The sequence below is a fragment of the Candoia aspera genome, chromosome 5 (genome assembly GCF_035149785.1).
Source record: "Candoia aspera isolate rCanAsp1 chromosome 5, rCanAsp1.hap2, whole genome shotgun sequence".
Taxonomy (NCBI): Eukaryota; Metazoa; Chordata; class Lepidosauria; order Squamata; family Boidae; genus Candoia; species Candoia aspera.
Window position 1 is genome coordinate 68,441,391 of NC_086157.1, and position 17,434 is coordinate 68,458,824.

Sequence of the window (17,434 nt, forward strand, 5' to 3'; positions counted from 1 at the left end):
TTGACCAGCCACATTAGACTGTCTTTCCAGTCTACAACCTTCCTTCCTTAAGTAAAAATGGTTAAAATGTTGGTGAGGAAACAGCTGCAGAGGATCTTAAAGGAAGCAGATTATTTGGATCCACTCCAGTTAGGAATCAAGCACAGAATGGGATGGAAATAGCATAGGTTGGTCTGATGAAAGATGCCTGGTCCTTTTAGTCTATGGAGTGCATTTGATATCATTAATCAGGACACCCTTAGGGACTGCTTACAAGAGTTACTGTTGGACGCACCATTTTGCAGCATAGTCTGAGTTTGTAGTTGTTGACTTCTCAGTCTTGTATACAAAACATGGTATGCCTTGGAGGTCTTCCATTTAAGAACAATCTAGTCTTGACACTGCTAGCTTCTGAGCCCAGACAAGGTCATCCATCTGCTGCCACTGCTGAGATAATTATCTCCACAACATATATACATAATTCAATTTTTAAAAAAATCATGAAGGGACTTCTCCCATGAGGTCCCCCCCCCCAGATCTGGCAGTAAGAATAGCTAGAAGTCTAAAAAGTAATGGAATGAAGTATAAAAGAAAAATAACAACACTAAGATCCTTCAAACTATAAAATAAATCAAAAGTACTATGTAGTAAATTCTAAGTACACTAAGAGTGAAGTAGAAAGAGACTAATGTTGCTGAGTTGTGTCCAACAAACTTCTGCAGAGTAATTAAATTCTTCAGTGGGGCTATGGAGAGGCAGAAAAAAATTTACTTCTCAAACACACTTATCATATTTGTTTAATAGCAACTCAATAGCTTAAGGGTCAGACATGACTCGGTGCTTGCACAGGGGACCTTTCACCTTTCAAATAGCTTAGCAAATTTGTAAGATGTTTCTTTTTCATTTAGTTCATCACATTTCATTTCATTTAATTAATTTCCCAAGAATGATAAGTCTGGAGCATTGTGGAGTAAACTGGTAGTGTTACTACAAGCACTGGTGCTGATACTATCCTGCAAAACAAGTCATCCAAGTCTCAAATGAATATGTATATGTATGAATATTAACAGTAATGGTAATTCTCATCCAAGAAATTGCTAGATAATTTCTCCCCTCCCCCACCCCACCACTGGAGAAGTTTAACCACATTCTCTTTGCTAGAAACAGAATATAGGGTATTTGAATGCAGTCTAATGAGAAAAGAAGAAATTGTATTTTCTGGAGACCATGAAAAACATCTATGAATAGAATTGGGTTTTTTTATAAAATAATGTGCAACTGAGCACATTATCAATCAGCAACAACATGGTGCCTGTAGGTTGAACTAAACTTTTTCACAGTAAAATTAATGCATCTTTTTCTTGTTCCAAAGTCCCACTTTTTATTAGGTGAATGTTTGCATGGAAGTTAAGAAATCAGAAATTAGTTTGCCAATGTGTTTCTGTAAAATTTTAAAAACAAAAAGAAAAAAAGAAAAATCTTAGCATTCTTAGTAAATTTGACTCATCCAGTTGACATTGCAAATTGCTATTTAAATATATCTCAGACTTTATATGCTCTGATCATTCTATGAACCAAACTCATTGGAAGCCTAATACATTAGGAAAGATTCTGCAAGTCCACTTTTCTTCCTGTGGAACTAGTTTTATATTTGCAGAATTTTTTTAAGGTAAGAGAAAATTAAAAAACAAAACAAAAACAAAATTTCACATTGAACCTGAAATTATCTATTGAAAAGCAAGCAAAGTTACATTAGGCCAAATAAGATCACTGGTCCAACAAGTTCAGAGCCTGAATTTGTATCTCTTACATGGAAATAATCTTTTCCAGCACTGAGCTACAACTATTCAAACAGTTGTTGACTTTAGAACAGTATTGGATATTACAGAATATTTGGAACATCATAATGAGAAGCAAGTGGCATTAATTTTTTTTAGACGCAGAGAAAACCTTTGACAATTTGAACTGGTCCTTTCTGTTTAAAGTTTTAGAGAATATGGATTTTGGAGAGAAATTTATAAAGGAATTAAAATTGATTCACACACCTCAGAAGGCTCAGATTATTGTCAATGGAGAGGTAACAAAAGCATGTGAGATACAAAAGGGAACTGCACAAGGATGTCTACTATCACCTTTGTTGTTTTAGTTCTAAAATTGCTGAATAGAGACATAAGGCAAGATGAGAAGATAATGGGATTAAAAATTAAAAAGGAGATTAATAAATTAAGAGCCTTTGCAGGTTATTTGGTGTTAGTGGTGGAAGACCCCTTGAAGGGAATACAAGCATTAATGAGTAAATTAGAAGAATTTGGTGCATTGGCTTGCTTTAAAGTTTACAAACAAAAGAGAAAGATGTTAGTTAAAAATATGAAGACACAAGTTCAAGAAGAGTTGATGAACAAATCTGGTTTTAAAATAGAGAAAAAAAATAAATATTTGGGTGCTACTTTGACCAATACGAATTGTATGTTGTTTCAAAATAATGATGTCAAGGTATGGAATGAAGTTTAAAAAGATATGTTAAGATAGGAAAAAAATCAGTTGTCATTGTTGGGAAGAATTTCTGTGATTAAGATGAATGTTTTACATAGAATGTTGTTTTTGTTTCAGATAATACCAATTTTAACAACCGATGTACTATTTAAACCAGGGGTCCCCAACCTCTGGGCTGCAGACCGGTACCAGTCCGTGGCCTGTTAGGAACCGGGCCGCACAGCAGGAGGTGAGCGGTGGGCGAGCGAGTGAATTTACAGACTGAGTGTTTACAGCCACTCCCCATCGCTCACATTACTGCCTGAGCTCCGCCTCCTGTCACAGAAAGCAAGCCCATTGGCTGCTATCTCCAAATGGCATGAAGAAAAAAGAATAAAAGGTCAGGAAAGAGAGGAAGTGCTTGAATCATCCCAAAACCATCCTCCCCCCAGTCCATGGAAAAATGGTCTTCCATGAAACTGGTCCCTTGTGCAAAAAAGGTTGGGAACCACTGATTTAAACAATGGCAGAAAGATATTTCAAAATTTGTGTGGCAAAGTAAAAGAAACCAAGAATTAAGTGTAAAGTGCTACAAGATGCTAAAGAAAGAGGACGTTTAGGTTTACTGGGTTTGAAATTGTACTTTACATTTTGTTGTTCAGTATGGATGAAATATTGGATGACTTTGAAAAATAGAAGGTTGTTGGACTTAGAAGGCTATGATTTGAGATTTGGGTGGTATGTTTATTTATGATATGATAAAGTTAATGTAGATTTTAAAAATCACTTTCTTAGATGTGCCATATTGAGGGTATGGAAAAGATATAAAGCAAGATTGTCCCCAAAAATTCCTTTATGGTTGTCACCACAAGAAGCATTTCATAGAAAAGAAATGATAATTAAGCAAAAATGGTTAATTTATAGTGATGTACTGTATTTTTCACAGCGGAAATTAAAGTTAAAATCAAGAAAATATTTGTTATCTGAGGTAATATTTGTCAGTGGTTTTCATATGCTCAGTTTCTAGAAAGATTTAAATTAGAAAGATGTTTGATTTTGAATGTGGTAAACCTGAATTCGAATCTGAACTTTGTACAAATGATAAAGATATTATTGCTAAGATGTATAAACTTATTGAAGTTAGAAACAGAAGATGAACAAGAGAAACTGTATGATAAAATGCAGAAAACATTTTGGGCATAGTGTCTGTGTGTGTGTGTATGGAACAATGGGAGAACATGTGGATGAAAAGACTGGAATTTACATTATGCTATAATCTTAAAGAAAACTTCTATAAAATGATATATTGTTGGTATTTGTCACCAGATAATTTGTCAAAAATGTATAAATGGATCTTAAATGTATGTTGGAAATGCGCACAACAAGAGGAGACTTTTTTATCATCTTTGTGGACTTGTTAGAAAGTTAAAAAAAAATTGGGATCAAATATGCATTTTAATTCAGAAGATTTTGAAGACTAATGTACAACTGAAACCAGAGACTTTTTTGTGGGGACTGATAGATAAGCAATTAGAAAGAGCTCATGGTACTTTATTTCTGTATATGATACCAGCTGCATGCTTCTATATGCACAGAGGTGGAAAAAGGAGATATTACCTACTATGGAAGAATGGATAGTGAAGTTTATGGAGTTAGCAGAGATGGGAAAACTGACAGCCTTGATTAGGGAAAAGACATTGTCAAATTGTATTGCTACCTGGAAGCTTCTTCTGGACTTTTTGCATGAAACTGAAAAAAACTGAAATTGTGTTATTTGGATTTGACAATTAGATAAACAGTGGACAGTAGAAATAATGGAAAATATTTGGTAAATTTAGAGTAAGAGCTTGATGTAAATGTATACCTATATCTGTAACAAAGAAGGTTGGAAGACAATTCTTTTTCTTCTTCTGTTTCTTTTTCTAGCTTTTTTCTTTCTTTCTTGCATCTTGGATGCTTTCACTTTTTCTTTACTTTGTTCTTCTATTTACGTTAATCTTTGTTTTTATGTTTGTATTTTAAATTTTTTAATAAAGTTTGTTTCAAAAAACAATTATCAACTTCTTCATTTTGCATATTTATATAATAAAAACAGGAGTTTATTTAGCACAGGAATTCCCAAAGTGTTCCCCTTCCCTCCACGAAGCTTTGTTTGCTGCTCCCAGAACAATTTTATGAGTTGCTGTCAAACTGCATTTTTTTTAATGGGACAGAAGGCAGAAGTTAATAAAAGTTTGGGGGAAAATTAATTAATTGTATTCAGTTAATTTAAAAGTAGTTTATCTCAGATTAAATGGAATTTCAATTTTATCCTTGCTGTGCCTACTTCTTGTTGTAGATCTGATGCACAGCATGATGGATACATAGTCCTCACCCCCAAAATTGTTATGCCCTCTTAATTTAGAAAGTCATAAAAGGAACTTCTGTTAATCATTGCAATGCTATCTTCTTACAGATCATATTTTTGACAGACTCATTTATTTAATTAGTAGCCAATTAAGGTTCATACATGTAGGCAATTTCTGCTTTAAAATACCCTCTGGGATTTATTTGACTATTTATAAAGTAATCCCTTAGTCTAAACAAGTTTTGCTGCTTCCACAAATTCATCTACTTGTTCTATATTTTTGATACTTGTATATAACTACCAATTGTTCACTCTATTTTCCCTGTCAAACACAGCTACCTTAGAATTTAATTTTCTGATCTGTAGCCCTAATTTTGCTCCCATATTAAAATCCAGATGATAGAATGTTTGGCTGCTTTTGGACTTGGACAATGTAGTGATACCCATCCATTGCTCAGAGAAATGAAACAGTGACTACACCTACAATTCTCTAAGCCCTTATAACATCAGGAGGAGAGAAAAAACACATCCCAACATCTCTATTTGGGGTGGGTGGGTGGGTAAGCAAAAGCAATATTATTTAGAAAATGAAACCTTAATATTAAGGAGAATTCCTAGAGAGAAGGCACAGACTACAGAAACAGGAAATAATCACCATGCTTTATATAGGCAACCGTATCTGCTCAATCTCAAAAATGCTTTTAAAAATATAACAAAGCTAAGATATGACTAATCTACATCTGGGAGATTGTGCAGAGGTGAACCATGTAGATGTGAAAGGGAAACAGAAAATATGGGAAATGGCATTTTGCTTATAAAGGTATGTAAAAACAATATAAAAAGTGAATAAATGAAATCTGTTGGTTCCACAGTAAATGCGTTTACTTTATAGTTTTTGAAGGTGAAAATATCCAAAATTCTGATGTCCCCCACCAAAAAAAAAGCCATGTCAAGCTCAAGAATACTTTATTGTCTTTGTCTTTTTTCCCATGATATGCTTGGTTTTTCATATATAAATTGATTTTAATGTGGAGGTGTGTTCCATTATACACACCAACCCTGTTCCCATTCCTAGGAAGACTTCACTGTGGACTCAAACCCATGAATATATTAATGTGTTCCAAAGAAAAATATAAACCACCTTAGAAAAGGAAAAAAAAATAAAATAGAACTCAGATCTCTTCACAAATGCATTAGAAAATAATAACAATTATCTGAAATAGTGCTGGAAAGCCTGCAAATCCTGAAAATCTTAAGATTGTTATTTCCATTTAAAGAAGAAACTAACAGAAAATGCCCTGTTAAAGGACTTCAAATTCATAGACATGCAAAGGGATCACAGTTGTATTCACTGACACTGTTCTGTTGGAATGCCTCATATCAGTATTGGGATTCCTTGTGCACAGATGGCAGATAGCATTTCACCCCATGTGAACCCTATTTCCAATATAAGCATGAATCACATAAATGCAATTTACACATATGGGTGCTTTATTTATTTATTTATTTTTCAAATTTCTGTTACCTCCCATCTCTCCCAAAAGGGGGACTCTGGGCTTTAGTCTTTATAACTATGGTCAGTCAAAAATTTGTGCTCATGTTCCTCAATGGGCAGGCCTGATAACCATCAGCTACCATACATGCAGCATATGCCCTTAGATCACCCACAGGGTGGTCAGTTTAACAGAATATTAAGACAAAATAGAAAAAGTCAATGTATTTATATTTTCCAGGGGAGTAGAGGGAAGGGTTAGACCAATACTTCTTTTATTTCAGCAAAACATTAAAATAAGAGATCAGCAGAGTCAATAAAGATAGGCATTGTCCTGTTTTTATTTCATTTATAAAAGCAAAGCTTTGTTTTATGCCAACTGCAATAGCATGAACATTCCAGACAAACCCAAACTAAGAATCAGAAAATACTTACAACAAGAGAGAACACATGGTCATGTATAGTAATTGTTTCTTAAAACTTGCTTTTTATATTCAACTTTCCCCACAGTGCACAGCAACTTCATTTTTGACTCTGTACTCAACTACTGCTTTGCTAATGGCCCCCTCAGCTGTTGAAAGCCACATGTGATCCTAACTATTGCTGCTTTATACTATTTCAGAAGTGTTGAATGCTTTAGTTTTCATCCAGAACCCCTCCCCCCAAAAAAACCCTGTAAATTCAAGCATTAAAGATTAAGGAGGCATCCACATGAGCTGCTTTTGAATGTTATATTATTGTTCTGGACTTTAAAAATGTTTCAGCCCCTTTTGCCTAGGAAATGGTTCCTGCATATGTCCATCAAGATCATCTTCCCTACTTTCTACAACCACCTAAGTTGGTATCAGAAAGTGGGCTCTTCCCTGTCATGTCATTGGAGAAGAATGTACCATTCAAACAAATTTAGATACATGATATTGGAGCTGCAGGTTAGCTCCAAGATTTACTAGCTAACATTTATACAGTTTTCAAATATTCCTTTAGTAAATTGTAATTCTGTCATCCCCATATTCATTCATATACTACTGTAGACAGTAATATATGTCCAGTGATTTACGACACTAAAAACAACAAAACACCACTGAAACCAGAGACAACACAATAGAACACCAAGTTAGGTGGCTGTATGAGGTATGAGGGAGAAGGAGGTACAGCACAATCAGACTTGCAAGATTGTTATTACAGCCAATCTCAATAAGAGTAGTTTTAGCCTTCATGTGAAGTGGATTTCCTGGTCTGGCCTACCTAGTGGGTCTGACAGTGGTCCTCAAATGCTCTCCAGAAAAGCTCTGCTTCTACTAGTTTCTAGAAGTCCATTCGGATGGGCCCCAATTTGGACTGAACAGGAAGGCTGTTGCATCATTATTCCCAGGTGGCTGGGGCAATATTTAAATGATCCAATAATGTGATTTAGGGTATGATCATATAAATACTTCAGGGCCAATTTTTTATTTAAAAAGATATAAAAAAGATATATCACATTAAGATTCTACTTGGCATTGAGGCATCTATGTAATTGGCATGCCAAATTTCTGGGTCATTAATATTCTATCCCAGCCATTAGGGAAATGCTTATGAATAAATAGTTTTCAGAAGGTTGCAAACAGGGCCTGGCAATACTTTTGTTGTCAATAACCCAAGATTTGCATTCTGTTCTCTTAATGTATTTCTTCAGCTAAAACAAGCAGATTTATGACAATTTTCTTTTGTATTAAAAACAAAACAAAACAAAAAAGTACTATATGGAAAAAGATAATTGAAAATTTATTCCAGAGAAAAGTAAAAATCTACTTAGTATAACTACAGTATCATACAGAAGCGAGATCCTTTTTATGTGCCTTACCCCAGACAATGTCCCTAAAACATTTCCAACTTTATTACAAATATACCTAAAACAAGTGGTCATTCTTTCTCAAATACCTGTGGTGTATAGTTATAGACCAATAATATTAGCTTCATTCATAACATTGTAAATGAAATAGTCATATAATATCAAATATTTGAATATCAATGAAACTTCATTGTGTTCTCTCTATATTTACTACACAAAACTTACTTTGCTAGATTAAAAAGATGATGAATTCTTTGAAGATTCAAGTGTGCTCCAAGGAAAGCTAGAAGGTTGTACAGTTAACTCCTGGGTGTAACTCTAAACCATACAACCTACTACCTCAACCCGGATGCACACAGCTTGTAATGTCTTCGGATCTTCTCCTCTTTTAGAAAAGTAAGGAATTTATCATAAATTGCTGTCGTGTTTAACATGAACCTGGAAAGATCACTGAACATTTGGCATCTGTCCTGTTGATGTGTCCTGTTGACTATGTTTTCTTTTGCACGATAATGTAGCTTCTCCAAATTATGAGTTTGCACTAATTGAAATGAATCATATTCAAAATATGCATTTTAAATAAATGTGCTTTTGCAGAAGAGTAAATTTTTTTAGGGCTACTTTACATTGCAGCAAAAAACATGCTTGCCACATGTCTTCTCATAATGCACTTCTTTAAAGTTAAAATGTATGTATCATTGGTCTGGCATGTAGAAAATCTCAGGTTTCATCTGCCATATCAGTATTTTCTTTTTAATGATCAGGCAGAATAAAAGATCTCTGCTTAATACTGTTCAGTTTCTTTCAGTCATAATAGATCTGATTAACTTGTAAGAAAGGCATGCATAGGAATTGTGTGTATGTGTTTGTGTGTGTGAAAGAGAAAGAGAGGGTTACCCCATTCAGTAATGTCATGCAGCTCCCAAGATTTATTTCAGGAGACAAACTTGCCTTTGGGCTTAAAAAGATTATCTATCCTTGAGTACATTGCTAAGTGTACAAGGAGTCTGTCCAGATTTTGTCTCCACAAACCAGCTTTTTAATGTTTCTTTATTTGAAATACTTCTATACTGCTGCTCAGAATGTGCATCACCAGGCACTCTACAATATTAAACTTAGGAACATTTTATGATTCTATAATCATAATATGATTCTATAATCAATATATGCATACACCTCTATCATTAATGTCTATGGGTATCTTTATATCCCCAACTTTGGGGATGTAAGTGGATATGCTGTATCCATCCATCCATCCATCCATCTCTCTCTCTCTTCCTCAACCACCATCCCTTTACAAGAGTATAAATCCCACTGGGATGTAATCACTTGCAATTATTGTATCTGATAATCCACAGAGAGGCAGACCTGTGCAATTTTTTGTTGCCACTGTGGAATGGCCAATTTTGTATTCCCAGGCTACTACAATTCCATATGTACTAATAAGAAAGCCAACTTCAGTTTTTCTTTATTAGATTATGGTTATTGCTTTTAATCATTGTGAAAATAATTTAAAAGCATTATTCTGGTATAAACAAATAAATAGCATTTATTCTGCTTGAAAATGGTTAGAAATCAGTAGTGATACTTGATATACCTTGCTATGTACAGTTTTGTAAGATCACCAGACTGACACTGACCCATAGAAACGAGCTTGTGCATTATATTTCACCACAAGATCGGATCTACGGGTTTATGCCAATTGGCACCAATGGAAACAAGTTTGAAAAAAATAATTGCTAAGCATTTATGATGAGGAACAATGAATCTTAAATTCACATTTGATAAATGGTATAAAACATAAGAAGATGATTATGATTATGCAGGTTTTGAATATTGAAAAACTACTCAAACTAGAAAATAAATTTATCTAACAGACCTATAACAAAATTTCTAGCAAACTCAGGATAAATTTTGGATGTTGAAGTACTGACAGCTCAAATTTCATAATTCGAAACTTGAAAAATGTTATGCAAATTTACCAGATTACTGGAAAAACAACAAATCAAACTCTCAATCTGAAAGGGCTTCATATGCAAATAAATATCCAGTACCTCTGATTAGCCTCTTAGATTCAGAGACTAAAAGAGAGTTACTCAGATTTCTTAAACCAGTATTCATACAGTAGCAACAAATGTAAATAACCGTTGTGGATTCTTAAAACAATCATATTAAGCAGGACAGCAGGATCATTAGAGAGGGTAAAGCGATCAGCCTATGTAACTCCATCTATTGTCTTCCATTAGAAGAAAGAGATGCATACGCCTCATGACCCATCTTGAGCCCCCAGAGTAGAATGAGCCCCAGTGTCACCAGGTAGATAAACTATGTTTCACTTAATAGATTGTACTACAGGTTCAAACACTATAGGCCACTCCTTGAGTTTCTTTGGTATTTCAACAGAAAAATTATTTTCATTATTTCTTACTTACACCATGATCATTTGTCAGAAACTTTGCTTTAGAAATATTTATTCTTTGATTCCAATGTATTGCTTTGTCTTCCTAGAATATTTTTCCATGCAAACATATAGTAAAAAAATATGATGTTATCATATCTGATTCCTAGAATGGAATGTACTCTCAGGTAATTGTAATTAGGACTCCAGTCTCAAAGATTTCTTCAGAGAATGTCATTGCATTACTCATCCGTTGTGAAAGAATAACATTACTTCACATACTTTAATAAGGAATTCAGTTTGGTTCTCTTTACTGACAAATCTTTGTTTCAGATAATGAATCCAAATTTTAAAATAAAATTTTAGGGCAAAGTAAGCTTATATGATATACCCATATGATTAGTTAAAAGTTTGCATTGAAAGGCTACTAAAATAGCATATATGAGACTATACAAAAATACATTTGATATTTGATTACCTTATTCAGTTCTTATATGATCAAATTCTTCATCTCTTTTTTCCATTTATTTTTCATATCACTATAATAGAATTAAGAAATACAGCATGAAACAGTTCTGTATTAAGTGACAATTAAAAAATTATGTCACAAGATCATGTCATCCTCCTCCTAATGCCCCTCCTGAGCTTTTTGGTAGGACATACTTAACTAACTTTTTCAATAATTAAAAGGAATAGGGTACATTTACATAAAAGTAATAAGTACAAAATATTTTTGTATATTTCAAAACAGAAAGATGTGCTATTTTGCAATGAGACTAATACTGTAAACCCATGTAAATACCAGGAAACTTTTACTATACTAATTTATCTGTTTATAAAAGCAATAACTCCTTGTTTTTGAAACACTTATTTTTTTTTTCCACTAAAGCAATAGAACCATTGGCACCTTCACAGGTAGTTCTCGTTTATCAACTGCAATTGGTTCTGTGAAATGGTCGCTAAGTGACATGGTTGCTAAGCGAGCCACATGACACAGAGAGAGAAAGAGAGAGAGAGACCTGCGAGGATTGTTGGTTGCTGTCTCATTCAGATAAATGAGCAACAATGCCAGTGTTATTCTCACTCAAGCAGGCATTGTTGTCAGGCACAGAAATTTGAGCGTAGGCACACGCATTGGTGGGAAAATGATTTTTTTACTACCATTTACTACTGTTTACTACCATTTTATTTCTGAGCGGTCACTTAATGAGGCAGTTGCTAAATGAGAACTTTTTTTTTTTTTTTGTATCTTCAAGTCAGTTTTTTTGACTCCTGGCAAGTGCCTGGAAAAGTCCCTGTAGTTTTTTTGGCAAGATTTTGGAAGTGGTCTGACATTGCCTCCTTCCTAGGTCTGAAAGAGAGTGCCTGGGCAAGGTCACACAGCTGGCTTTGTGCCTCAGGCGGCACTAGAACTCACAGTCTCCTGGTTTCTAGCCTGGTGCCTTAATCACTACCTGTATTTTAATCTCAGTATGCAGAGAAAGACTAAAGCACCAAGCTAATTAATAATTTAGTGAAAATGCTAGTTACAGATTTATATTTGTGAAATGTGAATGATTTTTCACTTGGCAATGACTGCGAACACTTTCCAACAAACAAACAAAAATTAGTTCCCAACAAATATAATAAATTCCATTTTTGATAGCACTCAATTAACTATTGGAAATATTCACTTTTTATCGAGCTGGTATGTATGCCTGCAGAGAATATAACTATTACTTTTTTATTAATAATGTTGAACTTAAAATATATTTTTCATATTGAGGCATAGTTAAGTTGCTTTTTGAAAGAGAAATAAAGAAAACTCAAAGGCACAGAAAGGCTTGTACAATATTGCACAATGATCTGAATTGTTTTTGCCCTCTATCTTCAAGTGAAAATTAACTTTGATTAGAAATATTCAAATTGCACAGTAACAAACATCTGTAAAGAGCTGATTTGCTGAGCTGGCATTACCTTTCAGTACCATGAGCACATCTACATGGCCCCCTGAAAAACAAACTGCCTCACATTTTCCTCTAACTATTCTTGAGAAGTACCAAGACCCTGAAACAGATACCGTTACCAACTGGAAATCTGCTCACTGTATCCACTTCTAAGTATGTGGTTTATGACACTAAATAATTTGTAATGTTATTATACAGATGTGATGAGAATTTTTTAGAAGTGCCAGAAGAATTAGCATTTTGTTTTTAAGCACTAGCTAGAAAAGTGACTTATTCTATCAGTTTCATGGAGCTTGAACCACTCTGTTTAAGGAAAACAAGCTTGCATTCCTTAGCAGCGACCCCTGTATAACTAATGCCATACTGATAATCAAAGTTTATACTAAATAGGAATCAGACAAGAGGTATTTGCATTACTTCATCACATAATTAAGATTAAATGTGGCCCAAAGTTAATCATAACGTTCTTAGGCCTTCATTTGCTTTTGTATTTTTAGCACTTTCTGACATGAATGAAAAAGCCCTTAAAAACAATGTGATTAGTCAAGAATCCACAAGGATTTTGGCTTAAAAATGAAAAGAAAACCATTGAAATAAATATCCTATATATATGTTTGGAGACAAAAAAATTGTCACCCATCACAACACATTGTGATTCAAATCACATGGCATAAATCAATCATTTCATCTTACTGGACTTCATTCTAAGTACCCTAAACATACCTTATGTTTATTATTTTTGTGAACAAATCAATTAACTTCATTTCCAAACTCAGGATTGATATCTTCCTAGGTACTGATAGATCCAGGTTTAAGAACCAGAAAGTCTGCTGCATTTTTGCTAAATTTCTCAGAATTCTAGTCACACAGAACTACACCCAAGCAATTCTTGTGATAACTCTCTGTGAAGGACTAGAAGCAAGACAAACCAGTCCCCGTGAAAAAACAATGAAATCATTGTGCTGATTTCATAAATGAGGATTGCAAAAACTTGCCAAAGGAAAGGGGCAAAAAGGCAGGATGCCAGTTGAATACACAGTGCTTACAATGAGCTCATGCTCAGGGAGTGCTGTTGCCAGGCTTGCCCTGTTCAAATGCCTGTTCAGCAAAATACAAGAAACTTGTATTTTTCAGCACTCAGAACTGAGTATATAAACTTCCCTTCTTGCAAAACACAAACACATGCAGACACAGAAACCTTCTCTGAACAAAATCTTCATCCTCTCTGGAAGAGACATCCCTTGATGGAGAAGGAAGGAAGGAAGGAAGGAAGGAAGGAAGGGAGGAAGGGAGGAATGGAGGAAGGGAGGAAGGAAGGAAGGAAGGAAGGTTTTGCTGCAAGGCTCAATTACTTGCAGAATTTATTTAAAATCAGATACAAAGATCCACTACTTTCTGAGACATGCAAGAAAAAAAGCAGTAGGGAAAAAAGTCAGGAGTTCTACTTTTTGAGCCTCTGTTGGCATGATTACAAAATATCATCCATAAAGGTCACATCTTTTTATCCAAATATTGAGTGCATTCCCAGAAATCATTCTGCAAAGGCAGCTATTGTCTAATTTATACCCCAAGTTCAGCTCACTCTTTACTGAGTTAGCTAAAAAGTGTGTCAGCATTGGGACTTAGGAGTCATGGTAACATCTACCTGGCCAGCTCCCCACCTTCTCTGCCCATTACCAGAGGCAGAATTATGCTGTGTAAATGTAATGATGCTTGGGCAGTGGAGAGTCATCCAAAGTGAATCTGATTCTTGTTCATTCTGTCATTTGCTCCTTGGCAGATACAGGGTGGAACTGGCTAGGACATGAGGAAGAGAGGAAAAGAAACAGGACAGTTTCTAAATATAGCAGTTAAAGTCTTTGTGTACTTGCTTACTTTAGAACTTGCCTCCACTGAGCTAAATGCTTAGAGAATTGAAGTAGTTTTTATTATGCATATTTTATGTTTAAAGCAGTGCTTATTTTGTTTTTCTAAACAGAAACATTTCTTACATGTCCTAATGCCTAGTATATATTAGACATTTTCCATTGGTTCCCCTACTTCTTCCTGCTGCCTTTATTAGTATATGATTACTGTATATATAGGTACAGATTAGAGACATGTGTAGCCATATCACAAGTGACTCAATGTTCCTTAGCGAAAGCAGTCTGCCAAGAAAGACACTTGTGTTTCCACAGTTCAGATAGCTTTATTTTGGTGTATTTTCTAATTCCTAAGCCACATTCAAGCTGTACACTAACAAAATGATTGAAAACAATGTCTTCTTTCATAGCCGTAAACGGTTTTAAATTGTGATATTTAAAAATACCTTTAAAGTAAAAAAAAAGATACAAGATCTAGTTGTTCCCAGCATGCTAGAACAGTGATCCCCTCCCGCCCCCTCCTTCCTGATCATCCTAACATCAGAATATATCTTAATTTTTCTACTGTTTCAATATTGTATATTTTCCTATTGTATCCTCAACTGTTATTGGAAGGCGGAATGGATTATGCAGTAAATCCCTAATGACGTAATCTGATCTGCAATATATGTCTGTCCAATTATTCCAGACTCTAAGGTAAGCTTAATACCTTATTTTGTAAATAAAGTTAATAATATGCATAAAGCAGACATCAAGCTACATTTCCCTCTGAACAACACAATAGAAGAATTTTATATAAATATAAGCAAAATCCAAGATGGAACAACATTAATCACATACCCATCCCTGGAAAAGGCAGGTTTTAATAACCATTCTACAATCTGCAGGGTTGGGAAAGTAAGATCTGTATGGAATACTGTTCCATAGAATGAGGCAGTAACAAAAATACCTGTCTCTGAGGTCCCTACAGGTGATTTCCCTGAGTGAATGAACCTGGAGGGAGCACCTTCCACCTGCTATTATTAAATGTGTAGAACCAATTAGAAGAAGTCAGTCCCCCAAATATTCAGCCCTGAGCCATTAAAACCTTTAAAGATGAAAAACAGTATCTTGAATTGCATTCAGAAACAGATAGTGCAGTTCTCAAAGCAGAGGTGTTACATAAGCAAATTGAGATTTACCCATAACTACTTGAGCAGATGCATCTTGGACCAGATATAGCTTCTGAGAGGTCTTCAGGGGCAATCCCATGTAGACTGTGTCTCAATAGTTCAAATGAGAGGAGACCAAGACATATGTGATGTTGAAATGGCTTCCTATTCTTTTTAAATGAGAATTGAAATAAATAATTTTATTATTTACATTCAATGTTATTTTTTGGTTGCATATAAATAACATATCAGTCTAGGCCTTGTTAGGAACTTCTTTTTATGTTACTAAAGCCAACTATGGATCACTGCAAATTAGAGAGTCAAAGAAGGAAGCAAAATATACAGTGGGAAAAGGTAGGGAAAGAGGAGAGGGAAGTGTGTAATCCCGAGACGCATACTTGTAACATCAAATCAAGGTTTTCAATTACTGTGAACTCAACCATTAAGTAGAATGAAGGATTACTTAATATTAGCAAGAGCTCATATATTCATACATACATAACTATCCCACCATTTCCTATGGTGTTGGTGGTGAAGAAAAAGTGTACAAACTCAAAGGAATTAAGAACATGATATAAGAGAAATAAAAGCTTCAACTATACCTTACCATATTTTTCTTGCAAACTATCCTTGTTTCAACCACAATAATTTACTGCTTCATATGTTGTTCTATGAAATTCTCACTTTTTTACTTTTCAAGAATCTTATCTCCATCTGACCACTGCTTTCTTGGTCTTCCCCTTCTTCTTGACCCATTCACACTTCCTTCCTAGTATTTGTTTTACAAATCAGTCTATCTTTATGACCGCACTATCTCAATGTACTTCTTTCATACTACACTCACTTTTCCATTCCACTGACATTCATTTGTTTCACATTCATTCTTGATCTTATTTTAGGTTTTATAATCTACTTCTTGAATATCACATTCCCACTGCTTTCAGCTTGCTTTTATACTACATTTAACTCTCTGCCATACAGAAAAGTGTATAGGAGCAAGCTCTTAGAAATAGCCATTTTTGCTATTTTTGACAAAACATTCATTCCTTGGAGCATATCACATAAAATTGACTAGTTTTTACAGCTCATTTATATCTTAAAATTTCTCCATTTCCCTATCTTTAGTAGACATTCTATCAAGATACATAGATTTATCTATGTGCTCTGTTTTTCACTAGTCACATGTAATATTGTATGGAATCTTTAATAGCACTTTTTCTGTCAATCACAACTTTGATAATCTTTGATACATTAATTACAGATTTATGCTCCTAATTGCAACATGCCATATTTCTAATATTAGTTGTAAATCATTTGGATTTCACCCAACAATATGGCATTACCTACATACAAAAGTGCACTCACAGTGATATCCCCAACCAAAATGCCTCTAACATCATCACAGATATACCTCATACATGTATTCATAAAACATTAAAAAAAACAAGGGAACACATCCTTGTCTCACTCCCTGGTCAGTGCTGAATCATTCACTAAGCATTCTATATTCTCACATACTGTATGTTTGGCTTCCATCATACACTGCTCTTTTCCCATTACTCATCCAGTGTTCATTTTCACATAAAACTTTATCTTATACTTCCTGTAAATCAACATATAATAGTAAAGCATATGGTAACAAGAGCAGATGAATTCAAGTTGAGTATGCTCAGCCAGATAGGGCTTATTTACAGCATTAAGATGTATTCTTTTCTTATTAGCCTTTAGGTGGAGTTTGTGTTTTGTTTTGTACCTATTCTGTCAGTTATTATATTGTATTCCGGTTAGCTTTGTCAGAGGTCTATTCATACAGTAACTGAAGATTATAATCCTAAATTTATTTTCATCCTGTTTTCTCCTGTTTTCTCTGTTGGCATAACTTAGATTTTTAGCTTCATTTTAAAGCTTTCCTTAACATTACTGGCTTGTTAGTCTTCCTATTCTTATTTTTTAAGT

The 17,434-nt window shown here is 34.4% G+C and overlaps 1 long non-coding RNA gene across 1 annotated transcript in view; it reads right to left on the reverse strand.

The window, feature by feature from the left end:
* LOC134498999 (uncharacterized) overlaps nt 1-17,434 on the reverse strand; it is a 206,808-nt gene that overhangs the window by 26,668 nt on the left and 162,706 nt on the right. The window contains exon 3 of the long non-coding RNA XR_010068086.1: nt 10,998-11,058. This is a non-coding gene — a long non-coding RNA (uncharacterized LOC134498999). The remainder of the gene's footprint in view (nt 1-10,997; nt 11,059-17,434) is intronic.